The sequence below is a fragment of the Talpa europaea genome (assembly GCF_964194135.1).
Source record: "Talpa europaea genome assembly, chromosome: 16".
NCBI lineage: Eukaryota > Metazoa > Chordata > Mammalia > Eulipotyphla > Talpidae > Talpa > Talpa europaea.
In genome coordinates this window covers 50528934-50552718 of record NC_140084.1, presented here as the reverse complement: position 1 = coordinate 50552718, position 23785 = coordinate 50528934, and the positions used below count along the sequence as shown (strand labels likewise).

At 57.0% G+C, this 23785-nt stretch overlaps 2 pseudogenes across 2 annotated transcripts in view; both read right to left on the bottom strand.

Annotated features, from left to right (window-relative positions):
* Positions 1-48: 48 nt before the first annotated feature.
* Positions 49-5024, bottom strand: LOC311186161 (leukocyte immunoglobulin-like receptor subfamily A member 5; annotated as a pseudogene). The gene is made up of 5 exons: positions 4841-5024; positions 4380-4667; positions 3935-4236; positions 2218-2300; positions 49-93 (listed from the first exon to the last, which is right to left on the bottom strand). The product of its transcript is annotated as a leukocyte immunoglobulin-like receptor subfamily A member 5 (transcript).
* Positions 5025-7048: 2024 nt separating this feature from the next.
* LOC311186160 (leukocyte immunoglobulin-like receptor subfamily A member 5) overlaps positions 7049-23785 on the bottom strand; it is a 100444-nt pseudogene continuing 83707 nt past the window's right edge. Inside the window, exons 2-5 of the transcript in view lie at positions 10183-10467; positions 9738-10039; positions 8345-8481; positions 7049-7231 (exon numbers count right to left, since the gene is read on the bottom strand). The product of the transcript in view is annotated as a leukocyte immunoglobulin-like receptor subfamily A member 5 (transcript). The remainder of the gene's footprint in view (positions 7232-8344; positions 8482-9737; positions 10040-10182; positions 10468-23785) is intronic.

The window sequence follows — 23785 nt, the reverse complement described above, 5'->3', positions numbered from 1 at the left end:
TGACTACTTCTCCATCCGAATGACAGGCAGGGTTCCTCTCCTGGGCCCTCACAGGTAGGGAGCAACCCTCTGCAGGGTCTCTCTCTTCTTTCCCTGAGGACAGGCAACCGGGGATCTGTGAGTCTCCCCAAGGCCCCACAGGCTCTCCTTCCCCTTTTTGGCAAACCCAGGCCCAGCAGGCAACCCAGACCCAGAGGAGGAAGCCAAGGACGCTGGGCGGGGTCTGGAGTCAGATCACTTTCAGTTCTAATTTCCTTCTGCCCATTGCTTACCCTTTTTTTAAATTTTATTTTTATATTCCCCATACAATTGCAACCCCCTTATTTTGACCCCAATCCCTCCCCTCCCCTCCCCCCACCCCCCTTACAGTGTCTCTGGTTCATAGTATTTTGTTGATTTTGATTTTCACTTTCTTATAGTTATTCATTTTCCTGGTCCCTTATTTAAGTTTTCTAGATTCCTGCTGTGAGTGAGACCATCCGGTATTTTTCTTTTTCTTTCTGGCTTATTTCGCTGAGCAGGATCCCTTCCAGCACCATCCAAGTTGCTGCAAATTGCATGTGTTGCTTCCCATTTTTTAAGTATATTTTCAGATGCCGCCACCCTGTGAGTACAGTGGCGAGTGCCCTGGCCTCCTTCAGCCTTTACAGACGCTGCGTGGAGTTGGAAAGCTCTTCCTCTCCGGAGCTTCTCTAGATGCAAGTTTTCGTCTTTGATTCCTTCCCCAGACTTCCAACGTCCCTGAGCAGTGACGTGTTCAGAGAGTCCCTGGGGAGGCTGGCGGCCCCTTCCCTAGACTCACCACCTCTGGTTATGACGACAGAAACATGGGCGTATGGTTGATAATTGGCAGGAAAAGCGAGGGCAGTGAGCATGAGTGATACCCGGACATCCAGCATCTGAGTCACGGGGTGCGGGACCTTCAAGAGAAGGGGAGACCAGGAGCAGACAGGGTCCGCGCAGGTGTGGGGGGGGGACAGCATCCTCTGCCAAGAAGCGGAGCATCCTAAGACCTGGGCCATCAGGTGGCTGGGCCTGCTCTCACAGGGCTGGCCTCCCTGGGAGCACACCTGGATTGTGTCTTTCAGGTAACAGGTCATCTTAAGTTGCGGTGCTAGCGAGCTGATGGCTGGTGGAGAAGGCCTCCCGTGAAGAGAATGGACGTCGGATGTCGTGGGGATGACAGAGTGATAGAATCCCAACATTACTCCAACCCTAATCACGAGCCATCAGTATCCTGGATGGTTCATGAGAATTTTCACGTAACCCCTGTACGAATCCTACAACACAAACCCTTGAAGCTGTGTGGGGGGGAAGGCAAGAAGAATCTCCTTTTCATGGTCTGTGTGGTGGAAAGTCACTGCAGTGGTGAAATACTCGGAGAGCAGCCCCTGAGATGCCCAAGTGGGGTGATGGCAGGAAGCAGGGATGGGGCCGCCTGGGGTCAGTGTGGGTTGTTCGAGGAGCTGCTTTCCTGGGGCTGTTCTGACTCACTCAGCTGGACCATCAGCCACAAGCAACAACAGATGAGATTCTTGGATCTTACTGGAGAAGGAAGAGGCCTGTGAGGGCTTGTGCAGGGATCACCGGCAGTAGATAAATTTGCTGCCGACGAGAAAAAGCACCTCAAGAAGAAGTGGGCCCTGCAGCAGGAGGCCCAGGTGGAGGCTGAGGTGGGGGTGCCTGAACCCCAGCTGTGGCTGTGGCTGGGCCAGGCCTGGAAGGAGGGCGGGTGGGCTGGGTGTTCCTTCATGTGAGGTATGAGGCGGAGGGGCTGGGGGCTCTTCCAGGAGCCTTGTTGACTTGGGGTGCCAGCAGGGCCCTCACAGGAAGACCAAGGGGAGCAGAAAACTGGGGGATGTTGTAATCTGGTGCTGATCACAAGGCAGCCGCCCCCCATTCCTGGCCTAGTGCACAGAGCTTCTCCACCCACTTCCTCCCTGACTTCCCGGATTCTCAGCCCCTCTGTCCATCTCATCGCCCAAAGCTCTGCCTCATCGCATGCTCCTGCCTCTGCCCCTTTGACCCTTCGTCTGCCGTGAGTGCTCCGTTCGCACCTTGGGCACAAGTGCTAGCTGGGGACAGTTGCCGGTTTGGTGCGTTTCCTTGCATCCCTTCTCGCCATCTGAGGGCCTGGAGCTGCCGTCACTGTCGTGATGAGTCGTGCTATGAACGCGTTGGCAGAGGGGCTGCATTATTTGTAATTTCATTTCTGACCCCCAGGGCCAGCAGGAGGAAGGCGGCCACGCCCAGGCGGAGGAGGTTCCCCAGCGTGTAGTCCTGGGGGCGCGGGGCTGGGCCTGGGGGAGAGAGACACGCAGGTCACGCAGGGGACCAGGGCACCTCCCGTCAGGACACGGGGTGAACGTGGGGAGGGTCCTTCTCCATCCGACCTGCCCCTCCCTGCGGGGCTGCAGACTCCTCTGCCCTGGCAACCCTGGTCCGCACGTCCTGGCCCTGACTCTCCCTCCCGGGCGGACACTTGCAGACGCAGCCCCGCGAGCAACGCGTCTGTCCTGACCGGCGGGGACACGCAGAGGGACATGAGGCTGCGTGTCTGCCGCCTCAGCGTCGGGTCTGTGTGGCCCGTCTACGCGGGCCTCTGAGGGGGTCCCAGTGACGGTCCCGAGGGAGACGGGACGGAGCCGATTCCTGGCCAGAGGAGCCGAGAGGAGCCGGGACCAGACGGGCGAGGCTCAGGCTGCGGGACGGGCAGGTCCCTGGAAGGTCTTGGCAGCTCTTCACCAAGGAAAGAGCCACCTTTGTGAGATGTGGGGTGCAGGGGGGAGGGGGGCTGACTCTCTGGGGCTTCTGCCTTTGAGAGAGACCAGGGGGACAGGACAGACCGGGGAGAATCACCTGCTCCTCCTCTTCCCGCGTCTCCTCATCATTCTCTCTGTGTCTCTCTCTCTTTCTCTCTCATCCGCCTCTGCAAGCCCTCTACGTGGTCAGGAGAAAAGACTAATAATTTGACCTTTGCCTTCACACATCCTCCGCCCATCCATAGCAAACGAACAGAACCCGGAACCCAGCGTCTGTTCATACCCCTAAGGACACGGATCAGTGTTGTTACAAAACTGGGTGAACACAAGAAACGCTTTCCTGTGACCCGATTTTGAACAGTTTCGACAAAATAACTTTACAATTAAGGTCTGTCATTACAGATTCAGTGTACAATGTTTTCAATAAGCTTATGCATATTTCAGAAAATATAAATATATAAATAATCTACAAATGTTTGACATAACCGGAATTGAAATCATCTCACCCTAGTTCAAAACTAGTGGAAAAATAAAATAATTGTGTACATTATGCAAATATTTTTACTAAGTGAGGAACGCCTAATATAATTTAAAATATATTTTATGTAATAAAACCCTGATGTCTCGGAATAACGGACTGAAGTGACAAGTGATCGTGTTACATATAGAAAAAATATTTTCAATATAGTTGCCTGAAAGTACTTTGGGCTGATCATAAAGGCGTTTTCATAAAATGACACAAAAGAACGGATGAATTTTCACACTGTCGTCGTGACACAGCATTAAAGAAAAATAAATTGGTGGAAAATCCAGAAATGAAGTTACAGTTCAATCTTGTCTCCCCTCCTCCCCGTCCCCTGTCTCTCTCCCTCCCTGGGGACCCTGAACCCCACCTCCCGTCCATCATACCCGGGGCTCCCCTATAAAAGCCTGTGCAGACCGGGAACCTGCGTAGTGAGGGGAGGACATCGCACACCACCACAGAGAGACCAGGGGTGCAGGGTGGGTCCTCCACACACACCTTCTCCACCCTGACCCCAGAGTCACTGTCACTCAGAGCCTGTCTCTCTGGCCCAGGAGCCCCTGACTCACCCCACCCTCTCATGAGATTCTCTGAGAACAAAGACCCAACTGTTACGGTCCTTAGATGGGGCCAAGATGGGGACCCTCACCTGAGACCAGGAGCTCAAGGGGCTCACTGGGGAGTGACCACACCTGCGGGGTGCTCCTGTAGTAGCCATAGCACCTGAACAGCCATCTGTGACTGGGGGTCACGGGGCCCACATGAAACAGGGCCTGAACCTGCCACTGGGGAGTCGCTGTGAGTTCAGGGTCCAGGAGGAACTGGGTTCTCCTTCCTCAGTCAGACGGAGCCTGTCAAATCCGCGGCCTGAGCCACACTGGAGGGTCACGTTCCCTCTTGAGGTCACCACAGGGCTCAGCAGGGCTGAGAGGCTGGGTTTGGAATAAGATCCTAGGAGAGGGGGAGAGTGTGTGTTAAATGGGGACACTCCCACCACATCCCCCAGCGCTGGGCAGTGAGAGGGGAGACATCCTGAGAGCAGACCCCCCTCCCTGAGGGCACAGCCTGAGGCTGTACCCCAAGTGTGCTCTCACCTGTCAGCACCACCAGCTCCAGGAGGTCACTGCGCTCTGACCAGCCAGAAGGGGTGCCATAGTCACAGAGATATCTCCCTGCATAGTCCCCTGTCATGAGTCGGATAAAGAACTGAACCCTGTCCCTGGGCTCCAGTGTCATCTTTCTCTCCCAGGGTGCTGAGCTTCCTTGTTTAGCAAGACGGAACTCCTGGGCCCCCGGGGCCCCCTGACACCAGATGGTCACTGGATTCCCCCAGGGGATCACAGTGCCTGGCTAAGCCCAGAGGGTGGGTTTGGGCAGGGACCCAGGAAGGAATCAGAGGCTGGTCACAGGCGTCCCCACACTAGATCCAGCCCCCAGCCCAGACCTTCCCAGATGTCCCCCCATCACCCAGAGCTGCTGTCTCCACCCCAGCTGCCCAGGGGTGGCCCCTCCCCAGTGAGGAGGCGGGACCCGGGACACCTGGGCACAGACTCACCTGCGTGCTCTGGGGTCCCAAGGCTCACAATCAGTTCTGGAAGAGAGGCCGTGAGAGGCCTGCCCGAGTCCTGACAGAGCCTCCTCCCGGAGCCTCCCGAGTCCTGGGTACGCTGACAGACCAGGCCTGGCTGTGGGGTCCCTCCAGACCACAGGCAGAGCAGGGCCATGAGGCTGGGGGTCATGGCGTCTTCTCTGTGACCTGGCTGTGGGGATGGAGGGCCCAGGGTGCTGGCAGGATGGACAGACACACGGGTGGGGACACTGGTGGGTTGTTCCTTCCCACCAGTGGGACACTCAGGGACACAGGGGAGACAGGGCCGCTCCTGCCTGAGTGTGGCTTCTCTGTTCACAGTCCCTCACCACTTCTCTCTTTTTCTTGCAGCAGCCTCCACCCCCACCTTCCCGGTGAGTCACTCCAGGCCCCTGGAGCTGGTTCCCCTCCCTTCCTGGGACTGTGTCCTAAAACTTAAGGGATGGGAAGTGGGTTAGAAACTGAGAAGTTTAAGAAAATTGCTGTTTAATTCAATGTTTGTCTACAACAACTCACTGTGTGAATTCAGCCAATTCATGATCAGGTTATTTTCCCATTTATCAATGTTATTTCATCGAAGCTGATTTTGTCTCTTGAATCACCCACCTATGATCAAGTGTGGGTTTGTTTGATGAACAAAAATATAAGATTAACTCCACATACAATAATTAATTCAAAATGGATTAAAGATATAAGAACCAATGCCATGAAACAAAAAAAAACATAGGGACAGCCACCAGGACATCAGCCAGAGCAGGCCCCAGGGACACAGCCCAGCAGCAAGGGAGATGGAAGCAGAAAAACCAGCGGGATGAAGTAAACCAGAAATTTGTGAATCTAAAAGAAAATCACAGAAGCAAACAAGAGCCTGCGGAATGGTGGATGATAGTTGCCGGCACATGTATCAGGGGTTAATCCCAAATAGAAACCGCAGTCGAAACAGGCAGATGGAATCTACCCAAAGGACACAAAAACCTTAATTCAGAAGGACACCTGCACCCCTGTGTTTATTGTAGCACTACTTACAATAGCTAAGCTATGGAATCAACCCAACTGCCCAAAAATAGATGCCTGGATCAAGAGGAGGTGGTACATATACACGATGGAATATTACTCAGTCATCAAAAAAGATAAACTCAGGCCCTTTGTAGCAACATGGATGGAGCTGGAAGGGATCATGCTCAGCGAAATAAGCCCGAAGGAAAAGGAAAAATACCAAATGGTTTCACTTATAGGAGGAAGGTATAGAACCAATGAAGGGATCAAGAAAAAATAATAACAATAATCGAACAACAAAACCAGCAGGTGCCTGTGGGCAGGAGACATTCTGTGATGGAAAGAAGGAAAACGCGTCAGGGCGGGGGGGGGGAGAAGGGCACAAGGGCCTATGGTGGTGGTTCGTGGGTGGAGTGGTGGAGGGAATTTTATGGGGACCACACAGTGATGTAAAAGATAGGAATAAAAAATAAAAATAAATTAATAAATTTTAAAACGCAAAAAAACGGGCAGATGCCTTGGTAGACATTTTCTTCTATTTCTTTCATGTGAAGGATTTTTCATGGAGGTGGAGTTCGGGGCGGGGAGGATTTCAAGTAACAGTTTCCCAGCAAACTCCACATATCGCAGTGACTGCCAGGCTCGGCCTGACGCGCGGCGCTGAGGCCAGAAAGCGGCCCCAGGTCTGAGCCCTCCTGGGGGCACCACCGTCAAGACCCCAGAGGCAGCCCAGAGACGCCGAGAGACTCAGAATCAAACAGGCCCCATCACCCCCCCGGGGCAGGGCCAGGGCCGCGGGTGCCCCGCGGCGGCGCCAGCCCGGCCTACCCGCTGGGTCCCTCACCGGGCCTGGCAGCGGGCGGCGTCCTCGCGCTCTCCGCCGGGCGTCCCAGCACCGCGTCCACCCCGCCGCCCGCCTCCGACCTCGGCACCCCGCCGCGCCACGCCCGTCGCGCCACGCCCCGTCATGCCCCGCGCCACGCCGCGCCGCGCCGCGCCACCCACGTCACGCCGCTTGTCAGAGTGCGCATGCGCCGTGGGAGGGCTGCCCGGCCTGAAGCTTTTACTTTTGCTGAACCCCCCGCCACCCGGGACCAGGAGAGCCCCCCCCGCGGCGCCAGCCCCGCGCCTGCTCCCAGTGTCTCTCCACGGCCCCGCCTGACGCTCAGTGACATTTCCTCAGGAGACCCTCACGGCCCCGCCTGCGAACACCTGCCCGGGATCCCCGATCATAAGGGAGACGCGGAGCAGCCACGGGGAGGCGCCACCGCAGCCTGGGGGCGCGGAGGCAGCAGGGGGTGGTGGGCCCGTGAGGAAGGAGCTTTCCCCGCTGTGGCGGCGATGCAAGAGCTGCCGCCGCCGCTGGAGATGCGTGGGGAGTTCTTAAGGAGATAAAATTGGCCTCCCTGGTGGTGCAAGGGGTAAGAAACAGCCTCTGAAGCTACCCTCAGCCGGTGCAGAACGAGTTCCAGCCCCTGCCGGCCAGGGAGCTACCCACATGGCGCGGCAGACCTCGCCTGGCTCCCCGCTGCTCCCCTCAGCAGTGGGTTTCTGTCCCTCTGCCTGTTCTGCGCCCCACCCTGTCTATGGTGAATCCTCTCACCCCCCGCACCTCTGGCCTGTACCCCAGTTCTTGTGTGCATAAATAAATAAGTCTTTAAACACACACACACACACACACACACACACACACGCACGCAAAGTACAGAGGAAAAAAAATCCTGTACATAGTGAAAAAAATGTGCTGGTTCCCTGAGGGACAGTGGGAAGAAGAAGGGGTGGAGGCGTGGGCGGGCATTGACTCAGGTGGTTGGTGGGGGAGAGAGGGATGTGTGCGCACGGGGAAGAGTAGATGCACCCCCAAAGTTATCATAATGAGCTATAGCACGTTGGCCACAGAGGACAGAGTGGTCAGATAAATTAGTGTGTTGACAGTGTGACTGGAGGAAGAGAAACACAAGCTCCCCTTCATACGCTGCTATAAACTATCTCATGAGGTCAAAATAGCAAAGTGTACAGTAGGACAGCACGTGTGTGAAAAACAGGGGAGGGAGAGGGTCCTCAAGAACGTCCTCCTGGATCCTAGATGCCTCTGCCCCGTGATCCTTGATTTATCTGTGAGAATAAGAAGCCACCGTGGAGTTTGCCTCTGAAAAGGGCCGCTGGGTGACGGGGAAAAGCAGACAGACCTTTCATGGAGTAACCGAACTTGTACAGAGTCCAAGCACATAGACCTGTACAAAATCGAAACACAAATTAAATTTAAAATACTGGCTAATTATTTAAAGATGTGCATGGAATCTTCCATTATTTTTTCAATAACAAAATGGAGAAATTTTCTGGACTAGGGTTGATTTTGTTTGATGATTTTAATTCTCAGAGTTGATTTTGTTTGATGATTTTAATTATGTAGTTAATTTGTCTTTCAAAGGTCATAATGATTCATGGGTCCGCCTCTGGGTCCTCTGGGCCCACCTCCCGCAGCATCTCGGGTCCTTCTGTGGCTTGAAGAGCCTCCAAGAGCAGGACCCCCAGGGCCAGCAGGAGGAAGGCGGCCACGCCCAGGCGGATGAGGTTCCCCAGCGTGTAGTCCTGGGGGCGCGGGGCTGGGCCTGGGGGAGAGAGACACGCAGGTCACACAGGGGACCAGGGCACCTCCCATCAGGACACGGGGTGAACGTGGGGAAGGTCCTTCTGCCATCCGACCTGCCCCTCCCTGCAGGGCTGCAGACTCCTCTGCCCCTGGGTACCATCCACTGGGGCCCTGTGCTCTCTAATGCTGTCCCAGGGGACACCGCTCTGGCTCCAGGCTCCTGGACTGGTGGGAAGGCCTGTCCCCCTGTCCCCTGTGCCCGCCTTCTCCTTTAGCGAGACCTGAAGTACCTCCTCTCCGTCTCATCACTCGCAGCCCCTCAGAGACGCCAGGGGACGGAGCGCCCACACCACGGCGAGCACTCTGCCCTCCCTGACCCCATGTCCAGCTAAGACCCCTTCGCGTCTGCAGACCCAACAGCACACAGACATTTCATGTGTATCTGTGTCCCACGTGGAAGACCTAACTAAACCTCTTGGCCAACCGTCAAGAGAGACCATAGGAACACTCCGCAGACGAGGAGCTGGGCTCAGAGGAACGGGGCATGCCCAGGCCTGGCCGGGAGGCACAGGGAGAACATGCACCCTGCAGTGTGACCCCCGCCCCAGCTTGTTTTTGTTGACTTGGACCTTTTTCCTCTGATAGGACAGGCTGCGCACACAGGCTGCAGGGAAGGCCACACATCACGTGTCCCCGCTCTGTTCATCCCGACAGCCCCCCCGTGAGTCAGACCTGAGGGCTGGGCAGGTTCTCCTCCGTGACAAGGGGAGACGTGGAGGCCAGAGTCCGGGGAGGCTTCCAGCATCTCCATCACGGAGACTGGAAATAACTGGTGGACCCCAAGCCCCACCTCAGAGAGCAAGGCCGGGCAGCATCCTCCCTGCTAAGGCCCCTGACCTCCCCCAGGGAAGACCTCTATCCCCCACTGAGCAAGACCCCAGTGACTCACAAGCTTGGGTCCAGGAGTTGGGGGGCTGGGCTCCCCAGAAGATCCTGGGAAAAGCCAAGAGGGTGGAGGGGCTGGAGCTTCCCCGAGACCCAGAATCTGTTCAGACTCCTCTTGTGTCTGCCCTTGATCCCCAAGGTCCCCTCTGACGCCGAGGGAACTCCTGGTGATGGATGGTCAAGGGGAGAAGTGGGAACACACTTGTGTCCCCCAACCTTCTGAGGGTGGGCCAGTCAGGGTGACCCTCCTTGGAACCCTCTCACTCATAGGCAGGAAGGGGTCACCTGGACAGGACCATGAGCAGAGGGGACAGAGCTGGGGACCTTCACCTGAGACCAGGAGCTCCAGGGGCTCACTGGGGAGTGACCACACCTGCGGGGTGCTCCTGTAGTAGCCATAGCACCTGAACAGCCACCTGTGACTGGGGGTCACGGGGCCACAGGGAACAAGGCCCGGAAATGTCCATTGGGGAGTCGCTGTGAGTCCAGGGTTCTGGAGAAATTGTGGTCTCCTTCCTCGGTCAGACGGAACCTGTCAAATCTATGGCCTGAGCCACACTGGAGGGTCACGTTCCCTCCTGAGGCCACCACAGGGCTCGGCAGGGCTGAGAGGCTGGGTTTCCTATAGATATCTAAGAAAGGGGGAGACAGTGTGTTAAATGGGGACACTCCCACCACATCCCTCAGGGCTGCACCATGAGAGGGGAGACACCCTGAAAGCAGACCCCCCTCCCTGAGGGCACCGCCTGAGGCTGGACCCAGAGTGTGCTCTCACCTGTCACCACCAGCTCCAGGGGGTCACTGTGCTCCGACCAGCCAGCAGAGGTAAGATAGACACAGTGATATCTCCCTGCATAGAGCTCTATCAGACGTGGGATGGGCACCTGGGACCTGTCCCCGGGCTCCAGTGTCATCTGTCTGTCCCAAGACGCTGAGCTTCCCTCTCTATACAGACTGAACTCCTCGGACCCCCGGGCTCCCTGACACCAGATGGTCACAGGATCCCCCCAGGGGATCACAGAGCCTGGCTCAGCCCAGAGGACGGGTTTGGGCAGGGCCCCTGGAAGGAATCAGAGGTGGTCACAGGCGTCCCCACCCCAGTTCCCAGCTCCCAGCCCAGACCCTCCCAGATGTCCCCTCCATCGCCCCAGACCTGCTGTCTCCACCCCCAGCTGCCCAGGGGTGGCCCCTCCCCAGTGAGAAGGCGGGACCCGGGACACCTGGGCACAGACTCACCTGCCTGCTCTGGGGTCCCGTGGCCCACACACAGCCCTGGAAGAGAGTCCAGTGAGAGGCCTGCCCCGAGTCCTGACAGAGCCTCCTCCCGGAGCCTCCCGGGTCCTGGGTCCCCTGACAGACCAGGCCTGGCCATGGGGCCTCCAGACCAGGGCGCCCTCCCTCCTCACACTCACCCAGGCAGAGCAGGGCCGTGAGGCTGGGGGTCATGGCATCCTCTCCGTGACCTGGCTGTGGGGATGGAGGGCCCAGGGTGCCGGCAGGATGGACACATGGGTGGGGACACTCGGGTTGGTCCTCCTGTTGTGGGTTTGTCACATCGCGTCCCCACAGGAAGGGGAACCGCCCCACGAGGCTGACTCTCGTTTCCTCAGGGCAGGGCTGGGCTGGGCTGAGAGTGGATGTGGGGATGTTCTGACCACACCTGAGGCTTCTCTGCCCACGAGTTGCTGGCCCCACCTGACTCCTGTTCTTACCGTCTGCATGCACCTGCCCCAGGGCCACGTCTCAGACAGACTCACACTCAGGCCAGCAGACCACCCAGCGCCCCCCAGGCCCCCGGTTAATCACACCTGAAGTCCCTCCTGCCCTGGGCGGGGAGACACAGGCCCAGGTTCCGAGGACCGGACCCGCCATCCCCACAGGCCCCTGCCCTGCTGCCGACGCCTCAGACACTCCCTGCCCCGTCTCCAGTAAACCACTCTGTTCTCCAGGGGTGCTCTGCGGGCCCCACTCCAGGTTGTGGCTAGGGGCGCCTCCCCAGGAGGGAGCTCCTGTCCCGTGGTCACGCCTGCCCACGGCCGAGCCTCCGTCTCCCAGCCCAGGAGCGGCCGCAGCTGACTCACGAGGAGATGCGTCCTCTGCAGAAACGGCGTCGTGCACCTGAGCAGTGCCAGTGTCCCTGCAAGGCTCGTCTGTGCCTTCCCCCCCCCCCCAAGGGCTCGGGAAGGGCCTCATCCACACTCACGACCCGAACAGCCCCGGAGCTTGGGTCCTGCCGCTCTGCCCGTGCAGTGGCTGCTCCGGGTCGGGCCACTCAGCCCCGCAGCCGTCCAGGCCCAGGAAGGGGGCCGGGGCGGCCAAGGCTGCTGCTGTCCCCAGATTCCAAGCCTGCTCAGGGGAGCTTGAAGAGTCTCTTCAGGACGAGGCTCTGGTCACAGGGAGTTTCCCCAGGTGTGGGGCGTCTTCACCACTCAGGCTGCTGCAGCCCAGGGGTTCTGAGGCAGCAAGAACCTGAAGTTGGGGAGATTCTCTTTCCCAAGTCCCCTGATCAGCTGCTACTTCTGTTTTGGGGAGCCAGGATCTACTGTGCTGAGGGGTGAGGGGTCAGCGGGCGAGAGGGATCCACACCTCAGTCTGGATCACAGTGCCCAGTGCCCATGCAGGTGAGGGTGTGGGGACGCTGCTGATACTGACAGCCTGAGGCAGCCAGAGCCCCCAGCCTCGTGGAGCCCTGGGGAGAAACCCTCCACCCCGCACAGGTCCCTGCAGGAGGGGCCTGGGTGCCTCTCACAGGGACTCCTCAGCCCACAGGAACCCACATCGAAACCACCCCCACAGCGGAGCACACTCAGCTCCAGCTCTGGCCACCTCTGCGCTGGCCCAGCAGGGAGCGGCAGGGGGTGTGGGGGCACCTCCAGGGACTGGCAACCCTGGGATCCAGGAATCCTGTGATCCTGTGCTAGGAGAGGCCCTGTGGGGCCTGCACCTCCTCCTGCCATCAGGTCTCCTTCTCACACGTTGGAAGCCACAACCGTTTTTGAGGAGTCTGTGCCTCTGAGGTCCTGGACTAGAGAAGCAACTGCAGGTGGTCCAGGGACCCCAGCGGGTCTCCACGGCACCCCCTGAAGCTCCCACTCTGGCTGCAGACGCCAGTAGTGTGGGGTCTCCAGAGAAAATGGACATGGAACTCAGGCCCAGGCTCAGGCCCCGAGGGCAGGGCAGAAATGCCCACAGGAGGCCGCGGGGCTCACTCAGAAATGCCCACAGGAGGCTCGCCAGGGAAGAAGGCTGAGGTGTTGCATGACAGCCGCAGCCCCTGCCGGCTGGAGGGCCTGTGCTCAGTCTCAGCCCCCCATCCTCAGCCTCCGGTGCACTGTTCACACGGCACATGGGGGAGGCGCGGAACACAGACGTCCCTCCTCGCAGAGACACGGCTCCCCAGAGAGTGCCCCTCTGCCCGAGGCTGGCTGGGAATCCCCACTCTGTGGCTCCCTTTTCAGAGCAGGTGTCAGGTGTGGAGCTGCCACTCCTGGTGATCCCCACGCCGGCTGGTGGAGATCTCCACGGTGGCCCGTGCCCACCCCAGCCTGTCCTGGACCCTGCCTACACCCAGACCCCTTCTCCAGGGCCCTGGCTGTCTCCCCGCACCCATCCACCCCTTCAGGCCCGGGAACCCTCCTCTGGTCCTGTTTCGCGCCAGCTGCGGGCACTGTCTAGATCTTGCCCCAGGGAGGGCAGGGAGGGTGTCTCAGGTTTGTTAGGGTTTTAGAGAGAGACAGAACAAGTTAGGAAAGAGGGTGCCCCATCCAACATGAGCTCGTCTCTCATGGTCGAGTTGGCAGCACGACGCGCTCGCGCTGCAGCTCCCGGCAGACAAGCAGCGAGTGTTGGGGCGGCAAGTCCTTTCCCGACGGCAGCGGTGAGAATTCACCCTCCGATCCGCGCGCGAGGGAAGAGTCTGCGCACACGGACAGGACAGCGCGGCCCAGAAGGCCGGTGGGGCGGTCCTAGAGGAGACAGTTGCTGACTGGGTGTCACCCTGAAAATAGCTGTGATAAGGGATGAGTTAACAGCACCCCAGGGCCAAGGCACAGTAGGAAGAACGGTGAAGGCTGGTGGTAAGAGCCCAACATGGCAACAGCAATATAGGACTCCGTTTCCTCCCCCCCGAAACAGGGCAGGGCAGGGCCTGAGTTTCAGAATCGCCAGGATTTTCCTGCCCGACCCGGGCCGCGTGGAGGCGGAGTGGACGGAGCTGGGCGGCCACCGCGGGAAGAGGACACGGTGGGCGGCGCCGCCCCCGCTCTGAGGCCGCACCCCGCGAGCGGGCAGCAGGCAGGACAGCTCCTTCCAAGGGCTGCTCTCCAGGGTCCCACATAGGACCTGTGACTTCTGCTTTTTCGAAAGCGCGGGCCGTTAACCCCAGTTCTGGATCCCGGCGCCCCCCAACCCCCTTAGCCGGGTGAGCTCTTGTAGCTCTGGTCAGGATCCCGCGGGTTAGTGGGGGACAGGATGAGCTGGGACAGGAGGACTTTCACACTCTCGAACCTCCTAATTTCAACTGCTACTCCGAGGCTGGGAACGCGCTGAAGAGCAATTGTGTTGTCTGAGCGGGTGGACGGGCTGCTTGTGGGGTTGAGTTTGCAGGGTAGGGGGCTGGATTCCTGTCTGGCCCTATGTCCGGCACAGAAGGCCTGTCCACACAGGAAGTCTGTGCCTCCCTCCTGGGTCTCCATGTGTGTCCTTGACATGTGAAATCTCTCACAGCTCCAGGTCTGTCCTCCAGTGGCCCTGCGTTCTTGACACCTTTTAGGGTTCTGGTTCTTCTAGGGGGTGAACGGCATCCACTGGAGGCTGAACTGTCCGGTGGCCTCGGCTGACATTTCGGCTCACCTGCTCACATGGAGCCGGAAGCCTGAGGCCCTGGTCTGCTCTAGAGCTGCTGAGGCCCAGGGACACAACCCCGGGGGCAGCAGCCAGCACAGAGCAGGGGCCAGAGAGGGGACCTGGACTTGGAAGGGATGGCCCAGGGCTGTGGAGGGTCACAGCCCAAGGAAGAGGTTGCCTAGGAGAGCTCAGGCAGAGCCGCGTCTTTGGGAAGGACTTGGCGTCCTGGGCTCAGCCAGGAGCGGTCTGATGGGGCTCAAGGATCTGCAGTCAGTGGTGTGACCTCCTGGGATGGGTGGGGCCCAACTCCAGGGCATAGACCTGAGGCTTCTCTGACCTCATGCTCAAGGCCCTGTGGTGACTTTGTTCAGGGAGGAGACAATCAGGCTCAGGCACCTGCACCCCTGCAGACACGAGGCCAATGTGCTTTACGATTCTGGCCTGAACCCCACCTCTGCCTGGTGCAGGCCTAGTGCCCCAGCCCCACCTGGCACCTCTGAGACCTAAGCGCCCAGACCCAGCCAGTGCCCAGGGACAGCACTGGGAGTGCCTGCAGGGCTGGACCCATGGCTGCCGGGCAGGCGGCCTCACGTGCTGCGGGCCTGGGTCTGCGGGCAGAGCAGCCTGCTCAGCAAGCACAGCCCTTCCCGAGAGGCACACCAGCCTGGAGTCCCAGACACAGGAGGGAAGTGGCAGCCACGCTCTGGCGGACTCTCGCCTTCTCCAGACACCATGTCCCCAGGGCAGAGGGCATGCAATGGGGAGGGGGTGTCGGACACAGCGAGCGTGGGGAGAGGGCGGGGCTCAGGGAACAGGGTAGAAGCCACCAGTGGTTCCTGAGGAGGCGTGAGGTGGGAGGGAAGCCTTTGTGGGTTTTTAAGTGAAAGGGCAGTTCAAAGGGAGCTGCAAAATGTTGCTTGTCAGGAAACAAAACAGTGATGAATGTGCACAGCTGGGGAGGAATCAGCCATTCTCTGGCGTTTCTTTCAATTTTGTGCACAATATCGTTGCCTCTGGTCCCTCCGTTGCCCAGTTGCTGACCACCCTGCACTCAGCTCCCATTCCAAGCTGGCTCCTCAGCTCCGGGCGCCTCTCTCCGATCTCAGAGAGGGCTAATAACAGCCCAGTCTCTCTTCAGCAAGCCGCTTTGGAACTCCATAGAGGATTCCTGACTAAACCAGGATCCTGCTTTTGAATCCCTCAAATTTTGAGTAATTTGACTTTAAAGCAGCATCAGCTGTTCACTTTATCTGCAGCTCCAGGTTTTGGTAAGAGATCAGATCAAGTCAAAGTGCACAACCACCTGCAAGCGTGTTTTTTGTGCCACTGGGCACTGCTGTGTAGTCTTTCTGCTGTGCCACGTGGGTCAGCTCCCCGGCTGGGGATGGAACTCAGGCCTCAGTGGCTGGCGACACCTTGATAACGCTAACACAACCCCTGTGCCACCAGATAGGCCCAAACAGAATCAAGATTAAGGTGTGCCACGGAGAGTGTGTGCAAGGACTAGATGGGAGTGTTTGGACAGAACCAAATAGCATTTGCACGATAGTAACAGCTGCTTTGAGGCTTCATGTTTAAATAGTCTTTTAATTGGGCCTCCCTGGTGGCGCAGCGGTTGAGCTCTGGGTTGCAAAGCTGCCCGCAGCCTCTGCAGTGCCGGTTCGATCCTCGGCTGCTCCCCGGCCACTGGAGGAGGGTCCCACATGGAGCCAGAACTCTCCTGCCTCCTGCTGCTCCCCTCAGCAGTGTACTTCGGTCCTTCTGCCTGCTCTGCTCCCCGCTCTGGCTCTGGTGAATTCTCTCACCCTCCCGCGCTTCTGACTGTACCCAGTGCTTGTATAAATAAATAAATAAACATTTAAAAATAAATAAATACATAAATAAAATGCAACAGATGGGCCTCCCTGATGGCGGGAGGGGTTACACATCAGCACTATGAAGCTGTCCGCAGCCACTGCAGCACGAGTTCGATCCCCTGCTAGGGAGCTACCCACATGGCGCAGCAGACCTCTCCTGTCTCCCCACTGCTTCCCTCAGCAGTGGATTTCGGTAGATTGCCCTGTTCTGCTCCCCACTCTGTCTCCTCTCACCCCCATACCTCTGGCTTACACCCCAGCTCTTGCATACATAAATAAGCCTTTTTAAAAAACAGTAAAACGCAACTGAACGCTAACAGCAGGCCTTCTGCAACAGGTTTCTAGCTTTTCTTTGAAGTGAGCAGGAGACACTTGCGCCGCCTAGTGGCTCCCCGGGTAAGGTTCCGTTTTAAGCCGAGCCGTCCAGGGTCTGACCCCGTGAACACCCACCTCCCATGACAGCGACTCGGGGCTCTCCTAGCCAGGGCGCCGCGACCCGACATCCTGGACGGCACAGTCGGTGGCGCCCGGAGTCGTGGTCTGCAGGTCACGGTGTTTCTTTGCTGGGAGAGCCTGGGGCACCTTTGTGAGCAGCCAGGGAGCGTCAGCGAATACCTGAATAAGACGGTGGGCGGTTCTGGGGGAACCGCGAAGAGCGAGGACAGATCCAATAATGGAGGGACGCGGAAAGGAAGAGGGGTCGGTCGCTTTGCACACCACGGGCCCCGCGGGTTCAGTGCAGCGGGTCAGGGAGAGGGCGTGAGGCGCCAGGTGTGAGTCACGGTGTCTGTGTGGACTGGACACTGCGGCCTGGTGCGGGGGAGGAAAAGTAGAACCTGGGGAACTGCTCTCTGTCCACCACAAGGGAGGTTCTGGGGTCACAGCCACCAGGGCAGCTGCACCCTGGTCTGGGCGAAGCCCCCGTGTCAGGGTGTGATTCAGGGGCTATCTGTGAAGCCCATTACCCCCCTAGTAGCCCCAAGGACCCACTAAGTCCCCACTCCTTGCCCAGCAGGCAAGTTCAGGAGGCTTGAATAGAGAAGGCAAGCTATACGGTTGCCATGGAAATCGGGCCATAAGACCCACGGCCTCACCAGAAACAGCAGACCAGCTCCCGGAATGCAGAAGCAGGACCAGGGCACATTCCCTACTGAAGACCGGTGCCCAAGACCAGACATCCCAGCAGATAACTAGTGCAAAGCCATGCCCAAGTTGGAAAGTTCCATGAAAACAGAGTACAAAAGAGACCCTCAAATCTCTCTTCGCAGGCGGAAGGGTATCTCCCATCTCACCCCGCTCCCTCTCAGGGCATTTCAGTAAGTCAACCTGCTTCGTCTTCCACTCTGTCTCTGATGAATTCTTTCACCCCAGTATTAATTAGACTGCCATAGTTTCCATGACTCCTTCTTTGCGTCCAATTAATTGGCTAGAGTGGCTCTAGAGAACTCAGGAAAGCCACTTACATGCTAGATCCCTGGTTTACTTGCTACAAGAGAACATACTCAGGAAGAGCCAGATGAAGAGATGCACAGGACAAGGGACGGGGGGATGTTGCAGAGCTCTGTGCCCTCTCTGTACCACCCTCTGTGCCCTCTGAACCACGGTCCTCAGCTCTCCAAAGGTCTCCAGCCTGGGATTTCTCTGAATCTCCTTCCCTTGGATTTTTATGGAGGCATCATAACTCAGGCATGAGAATGATTACATAGTTGTCCATTGGCCATTGATTCAACTTCAGGCCCTTCTTCCCTCCTAGGAGATCAGGGTGTGGAGGATGAGAAATACTAACCCTCTGATCACAAGGTTGGTTCTCTGGCAATCTGCCTCCACCCTTAAGTGGGACTTAAAACCACCTCATTTGCAGTAACAAAAGACACCTTGCTCACTCAGGAAAGTCAACACTTAGGAAATTCAAGCATTTTGGGAGCTGTGGACCAGGCAGTGTGGAGGAAGATCAAACATACAAGAGAAATTTATATTTGGAAGGAAGGGGGGACAGCGTGGGAACAAAGGTTGAGGGGGCGCCACGGACTAGGGTAGAGGAATCTGGGTGCTTGGATGGTGGGGGTGGGATGGAAACATACATCTGATGAGGTATGAACATAACCCCCTAAATCATATACAGTGTTGTAAACCGATGTCACCTCAATAAGGGGGGGGGTGGGAGAATGCATAGTAGGAAATCTGCACACCCATTGTTTATGGCCTGTCTGCTCTGAGCTAATTTTCCGGCCCGAGGACATGTCTGGAGGGGTGTGGGGAGCAGTGCTATCTGCACGCCTGCCTCAGCACCGGGGGCCGAGCCTGAGGCCAGTGTCCAGGAGGGCGATAAGGAACTCTGGGTGGACATCACCAGCTCCTGGCAGCAGAGAAGCCTGCCCACTGCCCGACTGCCTTTGGTCAGCGCACTGTAAAGAGCCAGCTGTAGATGAAATGCGAAGGCGGCTTCTTTAGGGTGTTAACCCCATCATCCCGGTCGCCGGCTGCCAGATTGAAGAGCATCTTAAAGATTCAATTCCTGTTTCCACTTTATTGGCATTTGGCAGTGACAGGTGGCCTGAACTCCAGCCTTCTGGTTACAGAGGCTCAGCAAAATAGACTTCTACTCACCAGGCTGGCCTGCGACAGACACCACTGAGTGTCCAGTCTGCAGCAGCAGAGACCACCCTGAGCCCTGGTGTGGCACCATTCCCAGGCGTGATCAGGCAGCCACCCAGTGGCGGATTGATGACAATGGACTCTTCATCATGGAAGGGGCAGTGCTTTGTCTTTACTGCAATTGACACTTAATCTGCATATACGCTTGTCTCTCCTACACCCAATGCTGCTGCCAAAACTACTATCATCAGACTGATAGAACAGCTTGTTTGCAACTATGCTATCCCATACAGCATTGCTTCTGACCAAGGAACTCAATTCCCAAAAAAACGCACCCACGCTCATGGGATTCACTGGTCATATGTCCTGAGGACTGGCTTGACAGAACAGTGGAAAGCCCCATGAGAAACCCTGTCACAGTTTCAACGAGGTGACAGTACCTTGCAGGGTTGGTGCCAGGGTCTCTACAAGGAACAACTGTATATTACACACAGTCAGCATTGACTATATGGTGCTGGTTTTGCAATAATCCCGATTCATTCACAAGTCTAGGATTCATGGGATAGGAATGGAAGCGGCATCACTCACTACAACCCCTAGTGTCCCCCAAAACGAGACACCCACCCTATTGTACCCAGCAGTACCCAACTCCAGGAGAGAGGGTTCTGCTGTTGCTGTCCACTGTGCTGACTGGGGCCTCGCCATTAGATTCTTGTTTCAGCACCATGGTCAGAGTCTACGGGAGCCATATCTTTCACTCTTTGAGGGTGTTCCGTTGGCAAGTTTGCATAAACTGAGTCCAAAATAGCCTCCATGCAGTATTCTGACATAATATTCAGTCAGAGAATGAGTTGATATTGATTCAGACTGCCCGTGCGTCTTGAACAGAGATGGAATTCAGATCCTCGGGATGCTGGCCCCTCCCACACACAGCATGGCAGCCACAGAACAGACCAGGGTGTGATATAACGTGAGCTCTCCCTTCCCTCCCAAGACTGTCTCTTACCAGACCAGTGCAGGACACAGCTGCTGGGTATGAACAAAAGCTAGCAGACTTGGGGTCACACCAAATTCTTTGCAAAACTTCAACCTGCCTCTTGCTAGCTCTGTGTATTTGGGAAAGTGACTTTGAGTCTCTGCTTTTTTTTTTTTTTTTTGGCTTAGAAGAACTGGGGTGTAGACCAGAGGTGCGGTGTGGGGGGGGGTTGGGAGGATTCATCAGAGACAGAGTAGGGAGCAGAACAGGGGGATCTATGAAATGCACTGCTGAGGGGAGCAGCAGGGAGACAGGAGAGGTCTCATCAGATGTATGTTTCCATCCCACCCCCACCATCCAAGCACCCAGATTCTTCTACCCTAGATCATGGCACCCCCTCAACCTTTGTTCCCACGCTGTCCCCCCTTCCTTCCAAATATATATTTCTCTTGTATGTTTGAGCTTCCTCCACACTGCCTGGCCCACAGCTCCCAAAATGCTTGAATTTCCTAAGTGTTGACTTTCCTGAGTGAGCAAGGTGTCTTTTGTTACTGCAAATGAGGTGGTTTTAAGTCCCACTTAAGGGTGGAGGCAGATTGCCGGAGAACCAACCTTGTGATCAGAGGGTTAATATTTCTCATCCTCCACACCCTGATCTCCTAGGAGGGAAGAAGGGCCTGAAGTTGAATCAATGGCCAGTGGACAACTATTTAATCATTCTCATGCCTGAGTTATGATGCCTCCATAAAAATCCAAGAGAAGGAGATTCAGAGAAATCCCAGGCTGGAGACCTTTGGAGAGCTGAGGACCGTGGTACAGAGGGCAGAGAGGGTGGTACAGAGAGGGCACAGAGCTTGGCAACATCCCCCCGTCCCTTGTCCTGTGCATCTCTTCATCTGGCTCTTCCTGAGTATGTTCTCTTGTAGCAAGTAAACCAGGGATCTAGCATGTAAGTGGCTTTCCTGAGTTCTCTTGAGCCACTCTGCCAATTAATTGGACGCAAAGAAGGAGTCATGGAAACTATGGCAGTCTAATTAATACTGGGGTGAAAGAATTCATCAGAGACAGAGTGGAAGACGAAGCAGGTTGACTTACTGAAATGCCCTGAGAGGGAGCGGGGTGAGATGGGAGATACCCTTCCGCCTGCGAAGAGAGATTTGAGGGTCTCTTTTGTACTCTGTTTTCATGGAACTTTCCAACTTGGGCATGGCTTTGCACTAGTTATCTGCTGGGATGTCTGGTCTTGGGCACCGGTCTTCAGTAGGGAATGTGCCCTGGTCCTGCTTCTGCATTCCGGGAGCTGGTCTGCTGTTTCTGGTGAGGCCGTGGGTCTTATGGCCCGATTTCCATGGCAACCGTATAGCTTGCCTTCTCTATTCAAGCCTCCTGAACTTGCCTGCTGGGCAAGGAGTGGGGACTTAGTGGGTCCTTGGGGCTACTAGGGGGGTAATGGGCTTCACAGATAGCCCCTGAATCACACCCTGACACGGGGGCTTCGCCCAGACCAGGGTGCAGCCGCCCTGGTGGCTGTGACCCCAGAACCTCCCTTGTGGTGGACAGAGAGCAGTTCCCCAGGTTCTACTTTTCCTCCCCCGCACCAGGCCGCAGTGTCCAGTCCACGCAGACACCGTGACTCACACCTGGCGCCTCACGCCCTCTCCCTGACCCGCTGCACTGAACCCGCGGGGCCCGTGGTGTGCAAAGCGACCGACCCCTCTTCCTTTCCGCGTCCCTCCGTTATTGGATCTGTCCTCGCTCTTCGCGGTTCCCCCAGAACCGCCCACCGTCTTATTCGGGTATTCGCTGACGCTCCCTGGCTGCTCACAAAGGTGCCCCAGGCTCTCCCAGCAAAGAAACACCGGGACCTGCAGACCACGACTCCGGGCGCCACCGACTGTGCCGTCCAGGATGTCGGGTCGCGGCGCCCTGGCTAGGAGAGCCCAGAGTCGCTGTGATGGGAGGTGGGTGTTCCCGGGGTCAGACCCTGGACGGCTCGGCTTAAAACGGAACCTTACCCGGGGAGCCACTAGGGGGCGCAAGTGTCTCCTGCTCACTTCAAAGAAAAGCTAGAAACTGTTGCAGAAGGCCTGCTGTTAGCGTTCAGTTGCGTTTTTTTGTTTTTTAAAAAGATTTATTTATGTATGCAAGAGCTGGGGTGTAAGCCAGAGGAATGGGGGTGAGAGGAGACAGAGTGGGGAGCAGAACAGGGCAATCTACCGAAATCCACTGCTGAGGGGAGCAGTGGGGAGACAGGAGAGGTCTGCTGCGCCATGTGGGTAGCTCCCTAGCAGGGGATCGAACTCGTGCTGCAGTGGCTGCGGACAGCTCCATAGTGCTGATGTGTAACCCCTCCCGCCACCAGGGAGGCCCCTCTGTTGCATTTTAAAAGACTATTTAAACATGAAGCCTCAAAGCAGCTGTTACTATCGTGCAAATGCTGTTTGGTTCCGTCCAAACACTCCCATCTAGTCCTTGCACACACTCTCCGTGGCACATCTTAATCTTTTTTTTTTTTTTTTTTTTTTTTTTTTTTTTTTTTTTTTAATTTTCTAGAGGCATGTCTTATTTATTTATCTATTTGTTTGTTTGTTTGTTTGTTTGTTTGGTTTATACATGCACTGGGTACAGTCAGAAGCCGGGAGGGTGAGAGAATTCACCAGAGCCAGAGCAGGCAGCAGAACAGGCAGAAGGACTGAAGTACACTGCTGAGGGGAGCAGCGGGCGGCAGGAGAGGTCTGCGCGCCATGTGGGACCCTCCTCCGGTGGCCGGGGAGCAGCCGGGGATCGAACCGGCGCCGCAGAGGCCGCGGGCAGCTTCGCAACCCAGCGCTCAACCGCTGCGCCACCTGGGAGGCCCGGCACATCTTAATCTTGATTCTGTTTGGGCCTATCTGGTGGCACAGGGGTTGTGTTAGCGTTATCAAGGTGTCGCCAGCCACTGAGGCCTGAGTTCCATCCCCAGCCGGGGAGCTGACCCACATGGCACAGCAGAAAGACTACACAGCAGTGCCCAGTGGCACAAAAAACACGCTTCCAGGTGGTTGTGCACTTTGACTTGATCTGATCTCTTACCAAAACCTGGAGCTGCAGATAAAGTGAACAGCTGATGCTGCTTTAAAGTCAAATTACTCAAAATTTGAGGGATTCAAAAGCAGGATCCTGGTTTAGTCAGGAATCCTCTACGGAGTTCAAAGCGGCTTGCTGAAGAGAGACTGGGCTGTTATTAGCCCTCTCTGAGATCGGAGAGAAGGCGCCCGGAGCTGAGGAGCCAGCTTGGAATGGGAGCTGAGTGCAGGGTGGTCAGCAACTGGGCAACGGAGGGACCAAAGGCAACGATATTGTGCACAAAATTTAAAGAAACGCCAGAGAATGGCTGATTCCTCCCCAGCTGTGCACATTCATCACTGTTTTGTTTCCTGACAAGCAACATTTTGCAGCTCCCTTTGAACTGCCCTTTCACTTAAAAACCCACAAAGGCTTCCCTCCCACCTCACGCCTCCTCAGGAACCACTGGTGGCTTCTACCCTGTTCGGCTGAGCCCCGCCCTCTCCCCACGCTCGCTGTGTCCGACACCCCCTCCCCATTGCATGCCCTCTGCCCTGGGGACATGGTGTCTGGAGAAGGCGAGAGTCCTCCAGAGCGTGGCTGCCACTTCCCTCCTGTGTCTGGGACTCCAGGCTGGTGTGCCTCTCGGGAAGGGCTGTGCTTGCTGAGCAGGCTGCTCTGCCCGCAGACCCGGGCCCGCAGCACGTGAGGCCGCCCTGCCCGGCAGCCATGGGTCCAGCCCTGCAGGCACTCCCAGTGCTGTCCCTCTTCAGCGCGTTCCCAGCCTCGGAGTAGCAGTTGAAATTAGTAGGTTCGAGAGTGTGAAACTCCTCCTGTCCCAGCTCATCCTGTCCCCCACTAACCCGCGGGATCCTGACCAGAGCTACAAGAGCTCACCCGGCTAAGGGGGTTGGGGGGCGCCGGGATCCAGAACTGGGGTTAACGGCCCGCGCTTTCGAAAAAGCAGAAGTCACAGGTCCTATGTGGGACCCTGGAGAGCAGCCCTTGGAAGGAGCTGTCCTGCCTGCTGCCAGCTCGCGGGGTGCGGCCTCAGAGCGGGG